Source organism: Rhinolophus sinicus, linkage group LG02 (genome assembly GCF_036562045.2).
Source record: "Rhinolophus sinicus isolate RSC01 linkage group LG02, ASM3656204v1, whole genome shotgun sequence".
Classification (NCBI taxonomy): Eukaryota; Metazoa; Chordata; class Mammalia; order Chiroptera; family Rhinolophidae; genus Rhinolophus; species Rhinolophus sinicus.
In genome coordinates this window covers 67,058,306-67,073,290 of record NC_133752.1, presented here as the reverse complement: position 1 = coordinate 67,073,290, position 14,985 = coordinate 67,058,306, and the positions used below count along the sequence as shown (strand labels likewise).

The window sequence follows — 14,985 nt, the reverse complement described above, 5'->3', positions numbered from 1 at the left end:
AAATCTTCTCATGTTATTAAAGCAGAAAATTCCTCAATTTTTTTTTTTACTTTACCAGTGTTTTGTCACCACCTTCATCTATAAATGGCAATAAATAAACATATTTCTATCTCTCTTTTTGTGCATATCAAGAAATAGAATCCAAAATTTCTTAAGACAACTTTGATTCTCCTTTATAATTGATTTTATAACATTGAGGGCAAAACATTTCTATTGTAAACCATATGGCAATTTTTCTTAACCCAGAGACTTGTACTTGTTTAGCAAAACACCTTGATGTGCTATTTGGGTTGTTTGACTGTATGTAGCTTGTTGGGCAATGAAGTGGTTGTTATATATTAAAACAAACAAACAAAAAAAACTTGATGAATAATTTGGTATTTCTACCAACTTCTAGTGATGGGAAAAAGAGGTGAACATAGATGAATTAATAAGCTCAGTAAATGTTTGGACGTACGGGGATTTAAGTCAAAAGCTCTCAGACTTGTCAGAACCAATACTTTCCTTTTATGTATTCTATCATAAATGTTTTAATAAATTGTATTGATATATAAGTTACCTAAAATAAAATGAAACTATTTTAAGCATATAGTTCAATGAGATTTGATAAATATGTGTATATATCTATTCAACCACCACAACAATCATGATATAGAACATCTGCAGCACCTGGTAAACAAGTCTTGTACTCTACAGCAGTTAATCCTGATATGTCTTTTCTCTTTTTTCAAACTACTTTTGATCCACTCTCTTTCTCTGATTAATTTATCTTTTCCCAAATTTTATATAACTGCAATCAGACAGTGTGTTTTTTTCTGTTTGTTCATTTGATATGGCTTTATTCACTTAGCATGTTTTTGAGATTCATCCATGTTGTACCAGCACCAATATTTAATAGCAAATATTTTATAATACTCCATTTCTGTAATAAAATAAAATTCATAGATGTATCCTTAATTTAAAATAGAAATGAAATTAATTTATGTAAGTAGATATGTGTATTATAACATGGAAATATACAGACATTTCTAATACTGTGAAATAGCCAGATACTTGTATGCCATTAGAAATGATGCATTGACCTATCAATCATTATAGGTTATCTCTCTTTATTTCTAGCAATACCGTGTTTCCCCGAAAATAAGACCTAGCCAGATCATCAGCTCTAATGCGTCTTCTGGAGCAAAAATTAATATAAGATTCTAATTTTATTTTACTATAAGACTGGATCATGTGTAATATAATATAATATAATATAAGACCGGGTATTATATTAATTTTTGCTCCAAAAGACGTATTAGAGCTGATTGTTCAGCTAGGTCTTATTTTGGGGGGAAACAGGGTACTATTTCCTCTAAAATCTTATTTTTTATATTAATTATAGCTATCCCAGTTTTCTTTTGATTAAAGTTAACATGGTATGTATTTTTCATCATTTTACTCTTAAACTGCCTGTGACTTTATATTTGAAGTTTATTTCTTGTTCTATAAACTCTTATTGGTTGTTTTAGGGTTTATTGTATACATGCTAACTTATCACATTATTTCAAGTGATATCATGCTTTGTTGCACTGAATTTCCTGGATCTGAAATTATAGTTTTCATCAAACTTGGATAATCACAGGTTATTTCTTCAACAAATGTTTTATTGTCTCCTTCTATCCTACCCTTTGGGGAATCCAATTACCCCTGTATCAAGTCAACTGAACTTGTCCCAGAGCGCACTGATACTCTTCGTTTTAATGTTTATTTTTTCTTCTTGCTTTGTTTAATTTGGACAGTGTCTCTTTCTATATTGTCAAGTTCACTAGTTTTATTTTCTTACAGTTTTTGTCAAACTTTAATAATTCACTCAGTGTATTTTTTTCTCAGTTAATGAAGTTTTCATCTACTTATGTTTCATCTAAAATATGTTCAATGTTTCTACTTTATTTTTTAATATATTGAATAGGGTTTTAATATCTTTAATAACTATTTTAATATCTTTATCTGCTAAATCTAACATCTGTGTTAGTTCTTGATCAACTTGATTTATTGATTTCTCTCCTAATTTACAGTATCATTTTGCTGCTTCTTCCCATGTCTATTAATCTTTAATTAGAATGTGAATTTCACCTTGTTGGATACAAGAATGATAAATACCACTGAATTCTTGTAAATATTGTTGGGTTTTGTTCTGAGACGTAACTAATTTATTTGGAATCAATATAATCCTTTTAGATTCTACTTTTAAGATTTATTTGGCAGAAGTAAATCAGTGTTTAAAGTTTACCTAATTATTTCCTACTTTATTTCTTCAAATACTGTTTTGGTTGTTTTTTTCTAATTTTCTCTCTCCTGTTTTTGAGGACACAGATTATCATGAATTTTATTTCCTATATCTCTCTCACTTTTCACCGTTTTTCTAATTTTGCCTTTCTGTTCTTTGTTTTGCATACTTATTTTCATCTATTTATTCAGTTTTCACATTACCTTTTCTATTGTGTCTAATCAGTGTCAAATCCATCTATTAAATGCATAAATTCACCAATACATTTTTAAAATCCAGAATGTTCATTAAATATTTAAAGTTTCCATTTAACTGTTGGAATTTTCTGTCTTGTCTTTTACATTTTCTAACATATCTAACATTACTTTTAGAATCCATTTCTGATAATTCCATCTTCTGCTTATTCTTCCTTTAGGTATCAACTGTGACATCTTGTCTCTTTGTATGCCTGCTTATTTTGGACTGTGTGCTGACAATTATATTAGAGAGATAAATTGAGACCTAAGATATTATCTTCTTCTAGAATGTATTTTTGTGATTGTAAAGCAGTTAGGGTTTCTTGTAATTCAAGATCACCTTAATCCAATCATAGCTTAAATTATTTTGAAGCTAGGCATGAATATTTATCCTGTATTCCTTGTGAATTGGTACAAAACTGTCTTTTTAACTTCTGAATCCTTGATTATCTGCCTGCACATAATTTTTTGTACTCCTGAATGATGGTGCCTTACCATACAACTTCACATCTCTCTATTTTGGCATCTACCTCTCCATTTACCTGAAATGTCATCCTGCACTCTTAGAAACACTTGTTCATTTTTTCCATCCCAGATTAAATGTCACCTACCTGTAATACCTTTTCTCTCCCTCACTGCCAAAGCAAATAGCTTATTTCCCAAGACTCTCATAGCCTTTTTAACAAAATTGCTTGGCTAGTACTTTAACATCCTATAATTAGGTATCTTTTCTACCTTTATAATATGAGCTGTTTGAGGAAAGAACTAGGTCAAAGTTGTAATTGTAATAGGGGACCAAAACCTCAAAATCTTTATGTCCCTAATGTGTAATACATTACCTGAAATATAGAAGATTGCCTAATAATTGTTGCAGAATTGTGGTCCTGGGGTTTCATTACTGTATTCTTTAGTACATTTCACACCTTGTAGCATTCTCTGGAAATATGCTTCTGTAATCTTTGACCAAATATGACTGTAACATTTCTATATTAAAGGCCTGTGAATCCCTAAACAGTGATTTCAGCGTGCTTCCACTCTTATGCCAAATCCAAACCATATGCTGTCAAAAAGCATTGCCCTAGGATGAAATTAGATCAAAAGAAATTAAGTGTTTCCCTGAATTTAGGCTAATTCCCAGTAGTTATTCTTGTTCCAATTCCTGGTTTCAAATGATTTAAAAAAATACAGCAAAGTAGACTAAAATATCTGTTTTCATATGGTAGAAATTAAAAAAAAATCTCTATAACAAGAGCATGTGTACTTAAAATGCGAGCTCAGATTTCATTGGTTCTTCAAGATGCTAAAGTGGATCTAGGAAGTTAAGTGGGTGGTGGGATAGCTGGATTAAAAGAAAAAATATGAACATCAAATAGTAGACCAATTCATTTGGGCCAAGACCCAAACAAATTGATGAAAGGAAATATAGGAAGACAGGTAGAGACTGCTGTTCAAAATGAATGATAGCAAGCACTAAGTGATATACTTTTGAAGAGGAATATCAGTAGGTGGAAACCCTTCATGTTTTTGGAAAGATTAGACAAGAAAATGGAGGAATCTAAATTTTGAATCAATTGCATACTGAGCTTTTTAAAACTCACATTTAATTGTGTCACCCACTCCACCCCAGGCACACACACACACACACACACACACACACACACACGTTTCAATTTCTCAGTATTCTGAGAATTTAAAAACATAAAATAATAACAACAAACAAAATATAAGATCTCAACATTGCCTAAAAGGGCTTGCATGACCTGAACTTGGCCTTATTCCTTAACCCTATCTCACCTACACTCCCCTCAGTTTGCTCACTGCAGCCACAATGGCTTTCATTCAAATCCTTAACCACTTCATACTCCCTCTCCCCTTTACCCTGTAAACTCTAAATTGTTTTTCAAATGCTGCCCAAGGCTTCCTAACAGAAGGTTTCTCTGAAATCACAAAGTCATATGCATCTATTATAGACTATAATGACATCATCCAAATTTCTTTGTAATATTATCAAAGATTAAGTGTAGTATTGACATTCTTAACTAAATGCTAAACTCCATGAAAAGAGAAACACTGTATCTTTTTGCTTACCCTGGTCTCTTCAGATCCTAGTATAATGTGCAGCATAACTAGATTCATTATAGCAAGAACTAAAGAAAAAAGGATAACCAGTGAAAGACTTATTACAACAGAGTACAAGTTAAATTCATGATGTAGGATCAGACTCATATTCCTGACCTTAGAAAAGGGAATATAAGGATAAAACAAAACTTGCAGAAACATAGCTGAATTGCCTATAAGGGCTCTCCAAAGTCTGGAAAGATACCTGATAATGTTATGTATGTATCCACCATTAAAGTATCATACAGAATAATTTCACTGCCCAAAAAACACCTCATGCTCCAACTATTCATAACCCTTCCCCCTGAACCACAACAAACACTGATCTTTTTACTGTTGTTATAGTTTTACCATTCCCAGAATGTCATGTAGTTATTATCATACAGTATATAGCCTTTTCAGGATGACTTCTTTGTATCATTAATTGTAATGATCTGTCTGAAGATTCTCTATATTTACCATGTACTCATTGATATTTGTAAATAATGACACCATTTTATTTCCATTTCAATTTTGTACTTACTATTTGTTTTTTTCTTTCTCATAGCATTAATGTGGATCATATTTATGATATACAATAGTCAGGTCTCATTGCTAATTATACAGGGCAAGATTCTAACACTTTATCATCATAAGTGACATCAGCTAAGGTTTCTTTGTAAATACATGTTATCGAGTTTAATATATTTTCTTGTCTTCATTTATTAAGATTTATTTTTCTAATCATGAAGAGGTGTTGATTTTCTTCAAATATTTTAATTGTACTTTTTAAGGTAGCATATTATTTTTCTTTATTAATCTGTTAATATTGGGGATTATATAAATTGATTTTTATTATTAGAATAACTCTGAGTTCTTAGAATGAATCAAAGTTGGTCATGGTGTACGAGGTCTGACAATTAAGACTTGTTGCAGTGATGTTGCTAAACTTTTTTGATATCAGAGGGATTATTCATTATGAATTTGTACCAACTGGACAAACAGTTAACCAAGTTTACTATTTGGAAGTGCTGAAAATGTTGTATGAAAAAATCAGACAAAAACGACCTGAACTTTTCGCCAATTCATGGGTCTTGCACCACAACAATGCACCACCTCACACAGCACTGTCTGTGAGAGAGTTTTTAGCCAGTAAACAAATAACTGTATTGGAACACCCTCCCTACTCCCCTGATCTGGCCCCCAATGACTTCTTTCTTTACCCAAAGATAAAGGAAATATTGAAAGGAAGACATTTTTATGACATTCAGGACATCAAGGATAATACCAGGACAGCTCTGATGGCCATTCCAGAAAAAGAATTCCAAAATTGCTTTGAAGTGTGGACTAGGCTCTGGGGTTTGGGAAGCTCATAGCTTACCAAATGGAGTACTTCGAAAGAGGCCATAGTGATATTCAGCAATGAGGTATGTAGTACTTTTTCTAGGATGAGTTTGCAAACTTAATTGTCTGACCTGGTACAATGAACTTGATATTTTGCAACATTTTGTTTCTAATATTTTGTTTAGAATTATTGCAGTTATTTTCATAGTGGCCTCAAATTGAAAAAGTGGGTAAATATTCCTTCTTTCTGTTTTCTAAAATTTTCTATAATCTTGGAATACATTTTTGGAAGTTTAATAGAATTCTGTTTTAGAAGTTTGTGCCTATTTTGTTGTTGTTTTGTTTTGGTTTGCTTTAAGTTTTTAATAATTGGTACCTTTTTTTAAGATACTGAGGGTATTTTGACATTTATTTATTCAATAGTAGTGAGTCAGATTTATCTAGAACTCTTATATTTCCTTTAAATTTTCAAATGCATATTCATAACATTCTTGAGATTCATTTCTGAATTTTCTCTTGTAGTTGTATTCCCTTTTTTATTTTTAATAATTCTCATTTTCATCATCTCTTTTGTTTTCTTTTATTCTCAAAGAATAAACTCTTGTTTCTGTTGATAATATTAATTCTATCTGTGTTTTCTAGTAAATTATTTTTTATATATTTTTTGTTATTTCTCTCTTTTAATTTTCTGGCACTTATTCTGTTCTTTTTTTTTATTTCGTGTAGTGAATGCTATATATTTTAAATTTTCTGTATTGTTTAACATAATGTTAATTTCCAAATACTTAAAAATCTCTTTACTTTTGACTTCTGAATTATTCACAAATGAATATCTTACAACTTTATTTTTAAATTTACTTGTCATTTATTTCCAAATTAATTGCACGATTTTAAGTTCATGGAGACTGCATGTTGCAAATTTTGAAAATCTTTTTAAGTGTTTGCTTAATGACCAAACTTTTGTAAGTATTTTCCTTTACTTGCAAAGATTATTTACTCTCCTATAATGGGATGCTGGGATCCCTATATGTCCATTAAGTTAAGCTTATTTTCTATATTTTATACTTTTACTAATATTTTTGTTATTATACCCACCAATAATTTACTAATTCAGCAGATATATATGGAGTACCTTCTTTGTATTAAATGATGTTGTGGTCAGAATGTGCCTCCCTAAAACTCATATATTAAAATACTAACCCCTAAATATGATAGTATCATGAGGTATGGCCTTTGAGAGGATATTAAATCATGAGGGTGGAATTCTCATGAATGAGATTAATGCTCTTGGAAAACAGACCACACAGAGCTCCCAAAGTCTGCAGCTTGGAAGAGAGCCCTCACCTGACCATCCTGGCACCCTGATCTCAGACTTTCAGCCTCCAGAATTGTATGAAATAAATTTATTTTATTTATAAGCTTCCCAGTAGTATTTTGTTATAGCAGCCAAAACAGACTAATACAAATGACTATAGTAGTAAACAGAGAGACAAAACTTCTGACTTAATGGAACTTACATTATTTATATTAAGTGAGAGGAGTAGATTCCAATATTAACATAGTAGGAAGTTGTCATTTTCCCCTTGTATTTTCATAAATTGTTGCATTACTTATTTCTAGGTTGTATTATTAGAATATAAATATTTAAAATGCCTAAAATTTCATGGAAAACTGAGATTTTTTTACCATTAATACTAGTTCTTCAAATCCTGAATAACATTTAAAATTATAATACATTTTGTCTGATATTAATACAGCTAGTCAATATTATTTAGTAGTAGTAGTAGTAGTAGTAGTAGTAGTAGTAGTAGTAGCAGTAGTAGACTTGTGGTAGGTACAATCCTGATTTAAATAATTTATTTCCATTTCCTTTACTTTTAATCTTCCCATGATTTTTTTATATCTGTAGTGTGCAACTTTTGAAAAGCATTTCACTGGACTCATTTCTTATATCTAACATGAAAATCTCTGTTTTTGATATAGTGCATTTAGAGCATTTACCTCTATATTGATTAATGAGGTACTTGGTCTTATTTCTACCGTCCAATTTCATGATATTTACCTTTGTTATCATAAGTCACTGGAATTGTTGTTAATGGAGTAGAGCCTAAATATTCTTAGCAATAGACAATGGTATAAAAGAAGTGACAGTGCAGCAACGCTGAGTGCTATGCTAATCTGAATTCTGTCATGAAACTTACTTGTGTCTTCAAGATCTACTCAAGCTCCATCATCTATAAAATTAATCCTCAAGCAGGAAGTCTTCCTATTTAAACCCAACCACGCAGCTTGAGATTCAGCAACCACCCAATTCATGGATGACAACTCATTCAGCATAGTCACTTTGAATTCTGTGGTGAGATGTTCAGTGTCTGAAAGAGCACATTAGCAACTCTGAACTGCTTTCCAAAGAATTGCAGAATTGTTTCGAGAAGAATGCCATAAGGCTCTGTGCTGTGATTCTCCTATTGACATCAGCATGGGTTCCTCATTACATCACTTTATGATACAGACACTGTCTTCCAGGTCAAAGGTCCAAAAGGCAGAACTTCTTGCACTGTGATTTGGATCCTCCTCATAACTGTCACTTATTTTGAGTTCCACCCCAAACTGGTAGCCTTATGGGCTACCTTGCAAATGGTTCCGCACAGCATATTAAAATGACATTGTATATGTTGCCTGCAAATTCCATAGAGACCCATTAGATGCAGTGACTCTATATTGATTATTATTCCCATGATCTAATGGGCCTCTAAGGAATTTGGGGTCACAGTGTTCATTTTTCGCTCTGACAGGATAATTTTTATTTAACTTTATTGTGGTGTAATTTATATATCATAAAACGTTTCCATTTGGAGTGTATAGTGAATGATTTTATGTAAGTTTATTGAGTTCTAGAACCATTATCAAAATTTTCATCATGAGGAGATATCTTAACATGACTTAGATCACTGGACCTGTTAGAAAATCTACTGAGAGAAAGGTCTCTGAATTTGGTGAGGCATATTTCATATTCTGTCATGCATGTGGTATATGAAGGCTTTTTGCTACTTCCTCCTCTGTCAGCTCATTTGGTATGAGGCCATCCATGAAACCAAGGTGTCCAGGGAGGTAATAAAACAATCAGATTGACTCCAGTCTGGATGGTGACTGAGGAAGACTTGGCAAGGCCTCGAGTAAGACAATGACATGTTTCTGCTGTCCACCCAAACTGCTTCTGGGGGTCCATGATAAATGATACAGAGGAAAAAGTATTGTCAGCTCATTTGTTGCATCCCATGTGCTAAGGCTATGTTGATTTGCTCCATAACAGAGAAAAATCTCAAGCAGCAACTATAATTGGAGTCACCACCTGTTTTGATAATCTACTGCCATTCACCGAAGCTGTCCAATGTTAACATAAACAAAATGAGTAAGCTCAGTAAGTGTGAGGGAGGGCTACACACCCCTGCCATTTTTATGCCTTTGCTGCTGTTCCTAGGTATGTGATGGTGCTTTAGATTCCTTGTTTTATATGTAAGACTCTGAAGCTCCAATTACGGGTTTCAGCATTTGCACCTTGGCACAGTCCCAAATTGAGTGTTTATTGCTCACTCCATTCTCATTTTAACCATTCTTCTTCATCTTCCTCCCCAACTCCTCTCCTTCTCTTTCTTTTTCTTGTTCTTTTTCTTCATATCGCTTCTCTATCTCTCTCTTGTTCTCACCTGCCTCATTCTGTTTCTTGAGATTTTCTTCATTTTCCTATGTCACAACAATACATTTACAATGTGTTGTAGAATATTCATATTTTAATTGCATTGTAACAGGTTATTTCATAATAATTTAGTCCAGCATTCTGCCATAAGTGAATTGAATATGTGCGGTAATTACTTACTAGAATAGAGTAGGTTAAAAAAATTATAGGAAAAAGCTCAAGATGTGGTGACTTCCTCTGACATTTTAGTTTTTCTTTCATAAACAACTATATAGCAAAAATTTCTTAGGTTAAAAATTTTCCTGTCTCCACCATTTTATAAACAGCATTTATTTAGACATCAAATAAAATAAATATTTTTTAAATCCTTTTTTATATTTCACTTAAAATAGTTTGTGTTTATCTGATTTTCCCTGTATGTAGAAACTTTGCACATTAAAATAATTAATATGTCATTCTCTGATTCATAAAAAACAAACTATCCTTGGGTTTTATTCCATATCTCTAGGACTTGGACCTTCAGAAAATTCAAGTCTGTAGGAAGTTGAATTTATCTCATCCAGCCTCTAATTATACTTCTTTTAGCTATAAGCAATAATCATCCCCCTTCATTGTTTTAGTCAGTACTATAGAGGCATAATTTTACATACAGTAAAATTTATCAATTTCAAAAATATGATTCAGTGTTTTGAGAAATGTACACAGTTGTATAAATACCATGACAGTCATGATGTAAAATATTAATATATCCTTTCACCCCATGAAGTTTTCTCATGTTCATTTATAGTCATTTTTTTCTTCACACATTCAACTCCTGACAAACACAGTTCTGCTTTCTTTCACTATAGTTTTATCATTTAAAAAACATTATATAAATGGAATCATACAATATGTAATTTCATGCTTTCAGAATCTGAGATTATTTCAAGTTGATACATGTATTAGTAGTTTGTTCCTTTTATTGACAAGTTATCTATTAAATGCATTTATCTGGTCAGAAGTTGGTGGAATATTTGGTTGATTCCAGTTTTTGACAATTATGAATAAAGCTGCTATATACAATTAAATACAAATCTTTCTGTGATCATATATCTTTTCCTTTCTTTTGAAAGAGCTTTTGAGATTGCTGAATGGAAATATGTTTAACTTCATAAGAAACTGCAACACTATTCTCTAAAGTGGATATATCATTTGAATTCTCATCAGAAATGCATCAGAAATGAGTAGTAAATAAGTTACAGAGAGCTATTGCATGATATAATGAGTATAGATAATGATATTGTGCTACAATTATGTAACGTGATAAATACTGCTACCTTGGCAATCATATTACAATATATAAATGTATCAAAGTAGCAGTCTGAACACCTTAAACTTACACAATGTGTATGTCAAATTTATTCACTAAAAAAAAAGACATGTATAAGGTTTAGTAGCGCCAAATCATGGCTAATATTTGGTATTGTCAGATATTTGTTTTGGTTTTATTTTATTTTGTTTTGTTGTGGTAGACACTATAGTAGGTATGAAGTAGTAGTTCAGTATGTTCCTAATGACAAGTGATGTTAAGCATCTTCTCATATGATATTGGATTTTGTTTATCTAGGATAAAGAATGTATGAAATTATTTTGTCATATATATATATGTATATAGTGGTTTATCCACTATTGGAGTGGTGATGCCTTTTTCTATACCTAAAAAAGTAATTTATCATCTATATGTTTTGCAAATATTTTCTCCCAATTTGTGGTTTTTGTTTTCATTATCCTAATATTGTGTTTTGAGAAAGAAATATTTTAAAACATTTTTTTTTTCATTTTGGTAAAGTTCACTTTGCCACTTTTATGTTTCATAATTTCTACATACAGTCTAAGAAATTGTCTCCTAAACCCTAGGTCCCAAAGATTTTCTCCTATATTTTGTTTCAGAAGTTTTATAATTTTAGGTTTTATTTTAGGTCTCTGATCAATTTTGAGATAATTTTTATAGTGCCAGTTAGGAAGTTGTTTTATTGCTTATGGATAACCATTTTTTCAGCTTTATTTTCTGTAAAGACAATCCTTTCCTCTTGAGTTGACATATTTCTTTAAAAAAAAAAAAGTTGATCATTTTGTGAATCTGTTCCTGAAGTCTCCTTTCCAGTCAATTGATCTGAATGTGTATCTTTAGGCCAATAGACCGCTGTCTAACTTGATGCCAACACTTTAATATGAGTGAACTTTAGCTTAGTGAGAACTTAGTGTGGGAAATTAGCTTGGCATATTGGGAAAAAATGTGAAATTTGTAGTCAAACAGACAATGTTTTAATATTTCAGTTCTATCAATTCCCAGCTGTGTGATGCTCAGGTTGTAACCTTTTTCTTCTGAATATAAACTTCTCATCCTAAAATGGTTATGTGGAATTAATGACATTTAATTACATAAAATACATCCCAGTGCCTGACAAATAGAAAACACTTCAGAAATGTTAGGTCCCTTTATTCTTTGTTCAGGATGTTTTACTAGCAAAAAGATTAACTGCTGTGCTTATGATAGTAACACCCATGTTATACATTCATAAAAAAGGAGACATAACTTCTTCAACTAAACATATACCTTGCTATAATAATTTCTACCCTATTTTGAGTAAAGCAGACATTTTTGGCCATGCTTAATTGCAATATGTTTTTAAAAAATAGAAGCATAATTTACTATCTGTTCAGATGGAATCTCTTCCTAAGGAATTATTTGTTTTTTCAGTTATAACAAATTGTATACAAAATATGGTAGCAGTGTTCTTTTCATTGCACTGAATAAAATGGATTTTTTTCAGCATTTTAATGTGTTTACTTTAGAGACTAGTGTCCTGATTTATAAAACATTTGCTATTTTGTATTTTACATAAATCACAAACTAATTTATGCATCCCAGTTTATGCTGCTAAAGCTCATTTTATGAATATGGGGAAGACATTTAACTTACCAAAAAGCATTATGCATTTGAATGGATGTTTTTGAAGCATAGTAGAGAATGAAAATTGGAAGGAAGTGAGTTTTTGAATTCAGTAAAAGTATTGTTTATGTTTGCTCTGTAACTTCATGACACAATTCTGAATAGTTATAAAAGTCGTTCTAACTACTGTCACTCCTTTTTTCTCAAAACCTCACAGATTGAATGGGTTCAGAGATACTACATGAAATTTCCAACATTACCTTTTAACACGAGCTACATGGTACTTGGATATGTTGTAAATGGAAATGGTAAAAGTTAACTTTCTCTGAGTTAGCAAATACAATGTGTTGCTATCTAATGGTTAATTAAATCTAGATGTAGTCTAATTTGAGGGATTTAACATGTTTTGTCCTTCTAATATGCAGGAAATCTTGAACCTACCAATTTTTTGGAGACTACACAACAGCAGTGTATTGACAAAAATCCTTAATTAAATCATTTCCAAGTTTTGGTATACCTATATCTCATGCTTATATGGGGCCACATAATTATGAACTAATAATAATGTTTTTTGATTATTAAAATAATTCTATTCCTCTACATGTTTTATTATTCCCCAAATCAGTTAATCTCAAATATGGTTGGGACACCTAACAGATATTCAACTCTCTGAGATAGGAAATTTAGGATGAGAAATTAATTTGGTTTTTAAAATTATGAGTTATAGCTGACTCAGAACATGCTATAATTATTTGCTTTTCAAATCATTCTTTATTTTTGTCTTAATGTCTCTTTTGTATAGTTTGTCAGCTTTACATTGAGATACAATTTTGTTATTCAGGTATCATTTTATTATACAATGTGAATATAGAAAAGTTCACAAATCATAAATTTACAGCTTGATGAGTTCAGAAATGAATACACCTGTGAAATCACTGAGATCAACACACACACATACATTAATTCCTGGCATCCCAGAAGTGCCCTTTGTTCCTTTCTCAGGCACTAACCTCTTCAAAGGTAACCACTACTTTTACTTCTACCGTCAAATAGATACCCTTCTTTTTAACCTTATATAACTGAAATCAAACAGGTACTCTTTTGTGTCTGTGTTTTTATTACAATGCAATAATCATGTGTTGTATATTTATATAATTTGTTTATTACTATAGTTTTATAGTACTCTATTATATGATAATACCACAATTTGTTTATCTATTTTGTTCTTGACTAGCATTTGAAAATTTCCAATTTTTGGTTATTACATATTGCACTGGTATGACCTTCTTGGGCATGTATTTTAGTGAATATATTTAAGCTGCGTGTGTGTGTGTGTGTGTGTGCATGTACATGTGCATGCCTGGTATAGGTATTACTAGTTCACAATAGATCATTGAAGGCAGTTATCTGAAGATTTGATTTCAATTCACACTGCTACCAGAAGTGTCTGAATGCTCTGGTTGCTCCTTTGGTTTATAGAATACCTTGGCATTTTATTTTTGTGTTAGTCATGCTAGTATATGTGTACATGTGTCCTATTATAATTTTAATTTACATTACCCTGAAGCGTAATGATTTGAGGATATCTTCATGTATGTATTAGCTATTGGATATCCTTTTTGTGTGTGAGAGATGTCTATCCAAGCCATTGAACCATCTTTCTCTCGGGTATTGTATATAGAGCATAACCACAATCTTCTAATAAATTTTGTATTTTCTTGATGAAAATATACGAAATATTAAGGGTGCTTTTCCCTAGATAAAGCTTTTAAAATATTTTTCATTCTTCTTTTGTATACATTTTTAACACAAATTGTACCTTGTGAGATTGAAAAAGTACACACTGTTCTCACACTTTTCATAAAAACGTGGCTCCTTTACTTTCCATATAATTGATATAATGTGATGCTCACTTTCCCATTCTCAGCTAAGGAGGAGAGTAAACTTCCCCATTAAGGTTATTCCTTTCCTTCTGGTTGTAAGACACACACTTTCAGGGTAGAATCGTGTCCTTCAGGTATTAGTGTTCTCTTTCGGGTAATGGCTGATTGTTAAAGGTTTCTCTCTCTTTCTCTCCAGAAGGTAACTGCAGAGTGCAACAGCCAGCGCTCGGGTCTAACCTCTCTGCGGGGCCTCGCAGGCTATCTCCAAGTCTTGGTCTCTGTCCTCAGGAGCCCACCGAGGATGTGCTGGGACCCACCGCCGTCTTAGAGGTATGATGGGCAGCTTCAGGGGTGTCTTCTATCTAGTGTGGGTGAGCCTGGAGCTGACCCCGCCACTCCCAGGCCCCCCAACGAGCCGCACCACCCGCCACGCGTCACTCATCCTGGCGCCTGCGTGGTGTGCTGACGTGTTCAGCACAGCTGTCCTTCTGTCTTTTTTGCTCTGTCACTGTCTTTGTCTCTGCCCT

The 14,985-nt window shown here is 32.1% G+C and overlaps 1 long non-coding RNA gene across 1 annotated transcript in view; it reads left to right on the top strand.

Moving 5' to 3' along the window:
• LOC141568312 (uncharacterized) overlaps positions 1 to 14,782 on the top strand; it is a 143,147-nt gene extending 128,365 nt beyond the window's left edge. Inside the window, exon 3 of the long non-coding RNA XR_012491435.1 lies at positions 14,655 to 14,782. This is a non-coding gene — a long non-coding RNA (uncharacterized LOC141568312). The remainder of the gene's footprint in view (positions 1 to 14,654) is intronic.
• Positions 14,783 to 14,985: the final 203 nt, after the last annotated feature.